This window comes from Microtus pennsylvanicus, chromosome 13, assembly GCF_037038515.1.
Source record: "Microtus pennsylvanicus isolate mMicPen1 chromosome 13, mMicPen1.hap1, whole genome shotgun sequence".
Classification (NCBI taxonomy): domain Eukaryota; kingdom Metazoa; phylum Chordata; class Mammalia; order Rodentia; family Cricetidae; genus Microtus; species Microtus pennsylvanicus.
In genome coordinates this window covers 35,499,562-35,511,748 of record NC_134591.1, presented here as the reverse complement: position 1 = coordinate 35,511,748, position 12,187 = coordinate 35,499,562, and the positions used below count along the sequence as shown (strand labels likewise).

General features: G+C 40.8%; 1 protein-coding gene across 2 annotated transcripts in view; it reads right to left on the bottom strand.

Moving 5' to 3' along the window:
* The window catches only part of Atg4c (autophagy related 4C cysteine peptidase), a 70,853-nt gene extending 64,272 nt beyond the window's left edge, over positions 1-6,581 (bottom strand). Inside the window, exon 1 of one of the 2 annotated variants that reach the window (XM_075944901.1) lies at positions 6,209-6,581. The gene's annotated coding sequence lies outside the window, so the exon portion shown is untranslated. The remainder of the gene's footprint in view (positions 1-6,208) is intronic. The other variant, XM_075944904.1, reaches the window with a different exon arrangement.
* Between the last annotated feature and the right edge of the window lie 5,606 nt (positions 6,582-12,187).

Below are 12,187 nucleotides of genomic sequence, written 5' to 3'. Positions count from 1 at the left end.
GCTCCTTATTACTACATGTGACTGCAGTGTCAGGACCTCACACTCTCTTCTGGCCGTGAAGGACACTGCATGCACATGGGCAAAGACAGACATGCAAGCAAAACACCTAGACACATAAAATTAAAAAATAAGTTCATCTAAAAGGAGAATGATGGTAGCATATTATAACACAGAGAAAAAAATAAAAATTAAGAATTCTTAGGTAATAGTACTGAGAAAAAAAAGGAAGAACACAGAGTGTGGCATCCCTTGACTACAATCCCAGCATTCAGTAGGCTGCTGTGGCTGAAGACTACACACTAAAGGACAGTGAGGGAAAGACAGGCTGTCACCAGGATGGGAAATGTCTCCTTTAAGAGGATGCCAGAGAATGAAAGGGACTAACAGACAGAAATACTGCCGAGACAGACAGCAGCACTCGGGCAAAAACTGTGAATGGCTACCAAACCATACAAAACAGCCAGGCAATAGAACAGCCACACGACTTCCAAGTGTCACCTCACGGAGCAATTATTAAATGCAAACAGAAACGTTAAAGTACTATAGTATACTAATGGTGGCGTGGTTGTGGGAAAACGAGCTAATGATTAAAACCTGCATGAGGAAGTACTTGGAGCGATGCGTCACAATGGCTTCATCTTACCTTCAACTAGCTCAGTAAGAAAAAGGTGTCTATGTGTGTTTAGAGCGCATCCACAGTAACCAACAGAAGCTCAAATGAGGGCTAGTGCTGAGGGCTAGCGATCTAAGTTTGGGCTGGAAGGAAAGCTGGAAACTGACCAGAGAGCAGTTGACCTCAGAGCAGCTTAACTACTTCCTCCTCTACCCATACGGGCTAACAGGAATGCAACGTTCTAAAGTTCACTAAGATTAAAGAAAGAAGTGATAATTCTAACAACTGATAAGTAACCACTGCCAACTAACTCTGTGTGTGTTCTGATCCACCTGGAGTCTCCCAGACTCGCCTGAGGACTCTGCTAACTCATCCCGGGACCACAACGACCACAACAAGCTAAGCTAGATGATGTTTTCTCCCAAGCCAAACACAGCTATCAGGCAATACAACTAAAGCACTGTTACCCAAGTCAGATGACCTCAGAGTCCGCTTCCTAACTACAGTCACGGGAACTTCGCACCAGGGAGGGACGCTGGGGAGCCTGTGCACGCGCACTGTCTCTTCTGAGCCTCATGACAAGGATAAAGTGAGTTCTCCCATTCTCAGAGTCTACGTTGCTTTGCACAACTCTGTGTGTCTGTATTCCAGAAAGTAACAAGACACCCTGAATTCAGACGTCCTGACTTCAGAGTCCAGCTACTTGGTCATAGACTCTAATTATTACCACTGTGAAATACGAAATCTAAACTGACTGTACTGACTCAGTACCCATCAGAAATCACACAAGTGAGGGAAGCCAAAGGAAAGTAGATTGTCTGCATTCCTCTATGTACATTTGTATTAATATAGGAGCCAAGTAAGCAAAGTTAGAATTTAGCCAGATGCCCTATTTACTGCCAAATCTCGAGCCAAAAAAAAAAACTAAAATGTTATTTAATAAAGTATCACTCAGTGTCTTAATTAGGGTTTTATTGCTATAAAGAAACACCATGACCACGCAACTTTTGTAAAGGGAAACATTATATGTCGGGGCCGGTTTACATTCAGAGGTTGTATACATTATCATCATGGTAGGAAGCATGACAGCACACAGGCAGACGTGGTGCTGGAGAGAGAGGTAGCTGCGAGTTCTACATTTGGATCCACAGGCAACAGGCACAGAGGGAAACACTGGTCCTGGCTTGAGCATTTGAAGTCTCTAAGCCCACCCCCAATGACACACTTCCTCCAACAAGGGCACGGCTACCTAAAGGCCACACGTCCTACTCCTTTCAAATGATGCCGCTTTCTAGGAGCCTACGGGAGAGATCGTTTCCATTCACACCACCACACTCAGCTACACTGTCGTGAGCAGTTTCATAGTCACATGTAGACTCAGAAGAGATGCCAACACATCTTCAGATGCTCTCACTTACAGCTCCACCCCTCTGCATTCAAGAATAAAAACCCACCGAAAGAATCTGAGTGATAGTCCATTATTCAAATATAAGGAACTCAAGAGGCAGAGGCAGCTGGATCTCCACGGGTTTGAGGCCATTCTGGTCTACACAGTGAGTTCCAGGCCTGACTACATAATGACATACTGTCTTATATACAAACACACACACACACACATTAAGGTAATGATACACAAGAAAAATATAAATTTTATATATTAATATAAATTAATTATAAATTAATAATGAAAATTCATCTTTACTAGCACTGCCACAACAAAAATACTAATAAAAAGGTTTAGCCCTGGAAACCTGATCTTTAAATGTTCTTTGTCTCAAAGCATGCAGCACAACCCATCCAGCTATTAAGACCTTTGTCTCTTAACTACCTGGGTGGTCGCGTCTTCTCCCTCGCCTCTCCCTCCAGACAGTCTCACCCCACATGTTGGGTTCTACCACTCTCCCGGCTTCACTCTTCCCCTCTACATTTCTTCCTCAGAAAAAAAAGAGCATCGAGTCCTTTTGTAATAGCGTTTGACACAGCTGACTTCAAATTTGACTACCTGGTATAGTTCTGCCTTCTCTAGTACACAGAAAAGTCTACTGTAATGTACTATTTTACTCACTGTGCTGGCTGGTTTTATGACAACTTGATACAAGCTAGAGCTACCTGAAAGGAGGGAATCTCAATTGAGAAAAAGCCCTCCATAAAATCCAGCTGTAGGTCATTTCTTAATTAGAGATCAAGGGAGGAGGGCCTAGCCCTTTGCGGGTTGTGCCATCCCTGGGCTGTCGTCCTGGGTTTTAAAAGACTGCAGGCTGAGCAAGTCATGATGAGCAAGCCACCTGCATCCCTCTGCATCTGCATCTGCATCAGTTCCTGCCTTTAGGTTCCTGCCCTGTTTGAATCCCTGTCCTGACTTCCTTTAATGATGAACTACAATGTAGATGTGTAAGCCACGCAGACCCTTTCCTCCAATATTGCTTTTGGTCATGGTGTTTCATCACAGCAACAGAAACCCTGACAAGGACACTCGCTACTTTATCTGTGGGACCTACAGGAATCCCTAGTTAACAAATAAAAGTTACACGTGAGGTAAAGATTACAAATGGATTCATAAACAGTCCTAAAAATAAACATTAGTTATAAGACTCAATTGGCAACATGAGGAGTACCTACTGACATAAATTCTGGTAACAGAATTTTGCAACTTACTCTGAAACTGAAATACATCATATAGTTGACAACTTTGGACTGTTTAACTGGCAGTAACTCAAGAGATAGTAGTGAATTTTGAAAGTTTTTTAATCCTATGATTTGATTTAAAAAACAGAAAAAAAGACAGGTGTATCTACAGGTCATCTACCTGCTCTGCTTCCTTCAAACCTAACAGCTCTCTAAGCTATGAGCCCACGCCACAGATCAATAGCAAAAACCTGCCAAGGGTTCCTTCACTAATGGCGCTCAAATCCCTTCCATTCTTAAACTCAGGATCTATGAAACTCAGTTGCTTCAGTCTGAAGTGACCATCGGTTCAGCCAAAAGCTTTTCTTCCAATGCAGGCATTGTACACCTGCTAAGTGCACTACACTGCCCACACAGAACTGTCCACGAGTGTCTTCCTAATCTCGAGCCTCCACAGTTCAGCTTCAGGAACCTGTGGTTCACTTTGTGCTTCCCCCTGGAATTGCTTTCCTCACACCATAGAAGGTACAGAGGAAATCACATCAGGCGGTGATAGGTGATAGGCAGACGATAAATACATATAAAATAGGTACATGGCAGTACAGATAGATGATAGATCATAAGCACAGATGAATAGGTATAAAATAGATAGATATGGGCAGATATAAAATGGCTGCTTTGCACATATTTACCGAGTTAACACTCTATGCACTCCAAGATAAAGAACAAATCTTTGCCCCTTTAGTGTATCAGGAAGCATCAAAAAGAACTGGACTTAAACTCTCCGAGTGTTAGTGTCCTCGTTTGCAAAAATATCAATAATAACTGCTCACTGAGTTCACATAATGTGGAGACGATGTTTTGAAATTATATAGTACAGAGATGAGTCCTGAAAGCAGGGTGTTCTGATCAACAAATGCCATGATTTCTTTAAACAGGAAGAATCCAATAAATGCCTAGGAAATGACTAAAATCTCAGGAAAAGGTCATCTTGAAACTCAAAACTCTCAGAAAAAAATATATATATAATAGTTATGTAACTTCTTGCCTTTTTTTCCAATAAAGAATTCCATGCATAATTAATTCTGAAAATAAAAATGTTGGGTTTTGTTTGTCTGAAGAGGTCATATGTTTGTTGGGTGGTTTAGGATTTTTTTGTTTGTTATGTTTTTTGGGACAGACCCACTGTATGGCCCAAGCTGACCTAGAACAAACTTAGGCACCCTAGCCTAGCCTCAAACTCACAGAACTCCTCCTGCATCAGCCTCCTGAGCACTGGAATTATAGGCATGCACCAATTCTAAAATATTATACATTTATAGTCTTAACCATAGCCGAAAACATTTCAGATTAATTAGGAATATTCTCAACCTGGAAGGGTATGTTTCAATTTTGCTGATAGTTACATATTGTATCCTTTAAAGAATGACACAGGACATACACCTCTAAACCCAGCACTCTGACCCTGAAATGGGAAGACAGATGGAGGAGCCAGCCCAGGCAGCATGGTGAGACTGTTTTTAAAAAAGAAAGAAAACTACCTATCAGAAATTCTGTAACACAGTAATTATAAGGGGAGCCACAAAAGTCACTTAAATTGCAGGGTTCCCAGAAAACAAGAGGCAAAATATCTGAGTAGCATTAGCACACAGCAATACAAAAATGTTGACCCAAGCTATCAGACTACACAGAACAAGCAAAGCTTCCGAACAGTTTTCAGTACATCTTCATCCAAGCTAGAGAGTTGGCTCAGTGGCTAAGAGCACTGGCTATTCTTGTAGAGGACCTCAGTTGGATTCCCAGCACCCATATGGGGGCTCACAACCATCTGTAACTCCAGTCCCAAGGGTTCTGACGCCCTCTTCTGACTTCAAGGGGCACCAGGCATACACATGGTGAACAGACACATGTAGAAAAACACACAAAGAAATAAAAAATATTATTTTTAAATATGTATGCATCCCATTTTATAGAAACAGCATCAATTAAGTGGCCTCTAGCCTCTTTTTACTAAATTATACAGTCCCTCACATTGCCCAGTTTTTAACTTCAGTTCTCAAAATCTTACGGCAGGTGAACCAGTCAATTAGCTACTGACATTGGACTAATTAGGACTCTTCCCTGTCTGGGCTTTAAAATTTGAAACTCAGAAAATACAGAGACTATACATTTCAAAAGTCTTTCCAGCCCCTCTGGGTACTTTCCAAGACTCATAAACTATAAATTACAAGCAGCTGGCAGGAAAGATCACTCCTTATGTCAGGTGACACAAAATCAATCCAAAACTGCAAGGGAATGCAGGGTCAGAAACGGTAAACAGAAGAAAATCCCGACCTAAGTAATTCAAATATTAAAAAGCCATAAGGCAATGTATTCTTAACTCCAAGGAAGCACTGAACTCCATGTGGGAAAGCAATCACTAAAAAACAAAAATGTAAGACAAAGAAACCCTGAGAAACATAAACTCAAGCAAAGCCATGGTGAGCGAGTCATCACCTAGAAGATTGGTATAGTGAGTTACCAACTTCAAAAAGCCTCGTGTGCGAGTGAGAAACGCCAAACTAGTGAAGTCAGCAGAGAGTGGTACAGATCGGAGTTACAAACACTCCCAAAGGGGTAATGGGGCTATAGACGGGCAGATTGAGATCTAACATTTCACACTCGCACTTTTTTCTTTTAAATGGAAAGAAAATGGGGAAGTAAGACCAGTGGCTTAAGGAAGAGTCAGTGGGATGAGGTGGCTAGGGAATAAAACAGCTCCTGGTCTGGCCAAGAAGGATAGAACAGCTGGCCAGTGGAAGGCTTACAGTTCAAAGAGCGAGGGGGAACTGGGAGATGACCCGCAAGAGAAAGAAGAATCGAAAGAAGCTCCGACACCCTCCAGGAACCCAGACAGTTGGCCAGGGTCTGCACCACAGGCAGGGCCCCGGAGAACAGGCCATTCGGAGACTACAAACACCAAGCTCCAACCTTCTCCACTCCGCCAGACTCAAGCCGACCCCTTTGCGACACAGGACTGGATAACAGTACAGCTGCACAGGAGTTCTCACACCAGGGCACGCTCCGGCTCCAGCAGCCACGGCGAGCAGCGCGTATTCACCGCGGGACGTACGGGGCAGGGCCTTGTGCGGCCACCGTAGCACTGGACGCCGACGCCTCCGCAGGCCGCGATCCTGCCGGCAATCTTGTCCCAGGCTCTAAGTACCCGGGCTGCAAGCTCAGGGCTCAGAGTTGTGCATCTGTGAGCGGCAGCCCCGTGTTAGGATCTACAGCTGTCCCCCGCAGCTGTAACTGCTGTATTTAAGCTACCAGCTGTCGCGCACAGCGAGCGTCTGCAGCCTCGGGACTACAAGATCCAGCATGCATAGAGCTCTGGGTCCTTATGACCAAACCTTCTTGGATAAAAATACTCAGATCTCTACACCAAGGCAAATTGTGGTTAGAGGTGCAGATTATATCCTGGTGGAGCATCTAGGGATGTGTGCGTTGTTTTCACTTTCAGATTCTTGTCAGGGATTGAAATACAGGATCTTGCTCTTAAGAAATGTGGAGAGAAATACCAAATAATGACAAAATGTAATTCTACTAATACGTCGTTTTCAGTAACGCAGACTGTTGGAGCAATGCAAAAGAAATAAGAGTAGGAACTAGAAGGGGGGGGGGAGTCTTTGCTAGCCAATACAATAGCTGGACCGCAAGAGAATGAAGGGAAAACATACAAAATATGTTCTGTTTTCAACTGTGTTTCACGATTATAATTCGATAATGTTTGGTTTTAAGACAGACTCTCGCAATTCAGCCAAGCTCGCCCAGAACTTGTGATCTTTTCTCAGCCCTCTAGTGCTGGAATAAGAGACCTGTACTATGACACTGGGAAAATTATTTTAAATGTTCTTCTCATGAAAACAGCTACCTGGAGTTATTAGATTGATATATTCACCATTCACATGGGACAGTCAAATAATCACTGGAGGGGTGTGGCAAGACAACCAATGGAAGATTTATTAGCATAGATAACTAAGTATCTGCTCCCTTATCTACTTGGATAGTTTATTTCCTATTTTGAGATGCCGAACACTTTCTGATGACTTAGAGGAGGTAGCATGTCTGTATCTCACAAGCTATCCCGGGGCCTTTTATAACTTCTGTAGGGACTTGTATGAGGGTTCTCTAAAGGAACAGAACTGATAGAATGAATATATACAGGAAGGGGATTTATTAGACTGAATGAAGTCTGGGCAGCAATGGCAGTCTCATGCTGGAAAGGCAAAGACTCTAGTAGTTGCTAAATCCGTGAGGCTGAAGGTCTCAGCAAGCCCAGTGTAGCACTGGAGTCCTGGGAGATTCTTGGAGGGCTGTCTCTTCATTTGAATCCCAAAGAGGCTGGATTCAGTACTGGCAGCAACAGGACAAATGAATTTGCCAGGGAAAGTGGGGCCAAATGGGCATGAAGCAGTTCCTTTTTCCGTGTCTTTTTATGTAGACTGCCACCAGAAATTGTGATCCATTCGTACAGTGGGTCTTCCTGCTTCAAATAATCTGATTAAGGAAATTCCTCACTATAGTGCCCAGAAGCTTTAGTCTGAATTAATTCCAGATGTAGTCAAATTGACCACCAAGATTAGCCATCAATTTGTATTACCAGAATGACTGGTTTTTTTTTTTAAATTTTCTGAATACTATATTAACAAGCCATTAGAATCAGTGCTTGGGTTTGTATGGTAGCTATATAGAACAATGATCTATTCTGTGTATACTGCAAGCATAGGTTTTCTGCAGATTTATAGTAAAACAAACTAATTGGTTAGAAAAGGAAATGAGAATGCCTTTCGTTTTTACAGTTCCGCATAGGAGCCACGGAGGGGCCTTATATTCTCCAACACTGGCGTGGAATCAGCTGCCATAGAAACTGCTTTCCAACTCCGGTGTGCTAAATTATGCAGCACAAGCAAGTAAATATTTAAAATCTATGATCACGGAAAACAGTCTGCTGCTTTCCATACTCATGCACCAAACGGGGACCGCAGTGGGAGAGAACGTTTCCAGCAATGATCTGATGGGAAGGTTGATGAACTATGGTTGGGAGAAGTGGGATTCATTGGTGTTTGTAGGAAATAAACACTAAGTTGCTCCCACTTCACAGTGATGTTAAGGAAGCTTTGTAAATATGCGGCATTTCTGGAAGACACATTTCTAAAGCAGTTTCCATGATCAATTGTGTAAATGAACACGGCACAGAGGTTTAAAAGGACATAATTTATGTAACAGACTGCTTTTTAGAGGTTCCTAGGGCTGCAGCATTTGGCACAAGTTTCCTGCAAATGTCTTTATCTAATTCATCCAGTTGCCATATACATAAGAGTTAAAACTGGACAGACTGTTGGTTTCAGTTCAGCAGATTAGGGACAACGCACCATTAGCTGTTCCTGAAGCAGGGTTAGTTTTGATAACTAGGAGAAATTTCAAGGGGGAAGGACAAAAATGAGAGCTTCTTCTCTTAGAAAGTTAAACAAAAAGTGTATATAACTTTGAACAAATAATCACTTAAACGTTTGTTAAATTATAACTCTTTATTAGCTGATCTACCTTCTAAAAGGCAAGGATTGCCTTTTGAACTTCTCTGGCGGGCTAGACTAGTCATACTGGAAAGCTCTGGGGTTGGTGAAAGACCCTGACTAAATAAATAAAATGGAGAGCGGATGAGAAGACTCTAGATGTCAAATTCAGGCCTCCACACATGTGGGCACACATGGGCAGGTGCATTCTCACACACACACACACATGTGAACATACATACACATATGCATACATTCAAGAAAAGAAAGAATAGAAGGACCAGACCTCAATATAATAGTTTACATGCAACAAATACATCACCAACAGAATATCAACTTGGAAAAAGCTAAGTGTTTCTTCTCAAATGAGGAATGAGATAAGGCTGCTCACGCTCTCAACTCTTATCAACCCAGGACTTTAATTCTCTGCCATACTAATAAGGCAAGAGAGAGAAAGGAAAGGGCTACAAATGAGAAAGTAAGAACGCAAGCTATTCCTACTTGTAGACAGTATGATCATATATCTAAAACCCTAAAGATTCTATCTGCAAGTGCCTAGGTCTAGTAATGGCTTTCAGTAAGGTGGAAGGGTACAAAGTTGATGTGCAGAAATAAATTGCTGTTTTCTATAGCAGGAGGCATGCTAAGGAAGGAACCAGGAAAACACTCACATTCACAATAGCTCTCAGGGAACAAAATGAAATACTCAGGAATAAAAATGCATCAGCTTAGGACTAGTCCATAGCTTGTCCTCTGAGCTCCATGTGTGTCCCCTGGCATGTACACAGACATGTATACCTCAAAATAATAAATAAGATCTAACAAAAAAGTTAAATACTTCTACAGTGAAAACTTTAGAATACTGAAGAAAGAAGTTGAAGAAGACATTAGAAAATAAAAGTACCACCCATGTTCATGGACAGATAGAAAATTGTGAATAAATCCATATGACCAAAAGCAATCTAGAGATTCAGTATACTCCCATTCAATGTCTCATTGATATTCTTTGCGAAACTAGAAACAAATCTTAAAATTGACATGGAGGTGCAAAGACCCCCAAGTAGACAAAACAATCCTAAGGAAAAATATGCATTCCCAGAGACATCATGATACTAAATTTCAAATTATACCATAGAGCCACAGGAACAAAAGCAGCATGATATTGGCATAAAAACAGATGCAGAGACCAGCAGAATAGGAGACCCACAAATAAAGCATGTAGCTATGAGTGGGACTCCCATAGTTCAGGAAGTAGTCGTAAAAAAATTACAAGTGATGTATCTGGCTTTTTCTATGGGGCCACTAGCCAACTCCCAAACCATGACATAGAGACTTACTGGTTTTAAATGCTTGGTCTTAGTTCATTTCTGACTAGCTCTTTTAACTTAAATTAACCTATTTCTCTTTATCTACTGTTATAGAATATTCCAATATACTGAGTAAATATATGTCTCTGTAGTTGGTTTAATAAAAAACTAAATAGTCAATAGCTAAACAGGATTTTCAGGGCAGAGAGAACATTGGGAAGAAGAAGGGCAGAGATGCCAGAAGTTACCAGCAGACAAGAAGAAACAAGACATGCAGGAAAGGTAACAAGCCATGAACCACAGGGCAGCACATAAATTACCAGAAATAGGTTAGTTTAAGTTATAAGAGCTAGTTAGGAACAAGCCTAAGTTATCAGCAGAGCTTTCATAATTAATATTAAGCCTCTGTGTAGATTTTTGTGAGCTGACAGCTGAAAGAAAAATTCATCAACAAATGGTGCCCAACATGGGGCACATATTTCCATTTAAGATCTGAAAAAGCTTTTTAAAAAGTTTCAAACACACAAAAAATGGAGCCAAGCATGGTCATGGTACAGAGAGACATTTGCTGGCCGCTGCCTGCGGGCTTGAGCTGCCAGCATGAGCCCTGTCAGCACAACATGAGCTGAGCTGTACATTGGTTTAAGATTTTGCTCATGCAGACAGAAAAGGCTACAGATATGTAGCAAAGCAGACTCAAACAAGAAAAAAAACCTCTAAACACATTACAGTGTATTTGAAAATGTGTGTAATCTTAAGAAAAAAAGAAAAAGGATATAGACGGTAATAGAAAAAATGGATAGTTTAAAAATAATAAAGTGAAGTCTTGGAAGAGAGAAGTACAGTGATATAAAAATAAGTCATATAGAGATGAAAATGCACAGGGGGTCTGGATCCTTTATGGCGTTGCATTGACTTTAAATTTTTTAATTGCTGATGAGCAAACAATATCTGCTAAGAGACATCATATTATGAAAATTACTAAATTAAACCAGCCTGTATATTTTTAAATGTCTTCAAAATGAAAGTCAAAAAAATATTATGTTGGGGAAAAGGTTATGCTTTTTTTTTCCCACAGAAAACAAAAGGCTGTGAATTCATTCAAGGTTAAAGAGAATCAAGTTTGATTGGGGGAGACCCCCTGAAAATGCTGACTACAGACATAAAGAAATTAACCTAAAAGAAAGACAAGACAGGTGGCATATATTTTACCTGTTCAATCATAAAATTAAAAAAAAAAGATCATCTTTGGCTGGTTTGTGTACAATACATAGCCCATATGTGTGTTACTGTAGATATGTATGTTAACTTTGAAAGTTTATGTTTTCAGAGCAATGGGACCAAAGAAAATGGGTAGCCCAGGTGATCCAGCCTCTCATAGTGCCTCTGCTGCAGCTTCCTCAGTGTTCTGCATCCAGAACAGCGTCAAGGCTGCTGAGATGGTCCAGCCTCATAGACTATTCTAGCCAGGACTTAACCATTATCCTAATTTTTTCAGGGTCCCCCAAAGATGACAGTGCCCCCAAACAACAGGAAGTAGTCTAGAAATCACAGTGACCACATTCCCAAGAAGTGGGGTGTAAGTTGGTTTTGGTCATTTGGTGTACTATGGATGTTTGTCATTGTTTAGGGGTTAGTTACAAGTTGTTCTTAGCCATGGTCAAAAAAAAAAAACCTGAACAAAGGAGATTAGATGTAAGGATCTCTTTCTGAAAGAAAAAAAGGAGAATATAATGTAGAAATGATGGGATAAAAAGGTAGATTGTTGAATCTACTTTTAAACAACAACTAATCTTAAATATTTTACATTGGCATGGCTTTTTGTATAGTGATACAAATTTAAGGTTATCTTTGTTTTACTGTATTATATGTTTTTATTTCTTATTTAAGGTATTATACTTATGCAGCTCATTTAAAAATGTAAAGTTTTAGTCCTTAAAAGCTATTTAGGATAATAAAAAATAAAGGCTAGTAGTCATAACAATCAAACTTGCAGTCTTGTTAGGAATGTTTTCAAGGTCATACAGAAATATATTATAGATAGATATGTGATCTTTAAGTGCTTTAGAGACTTACAGAATATGGCC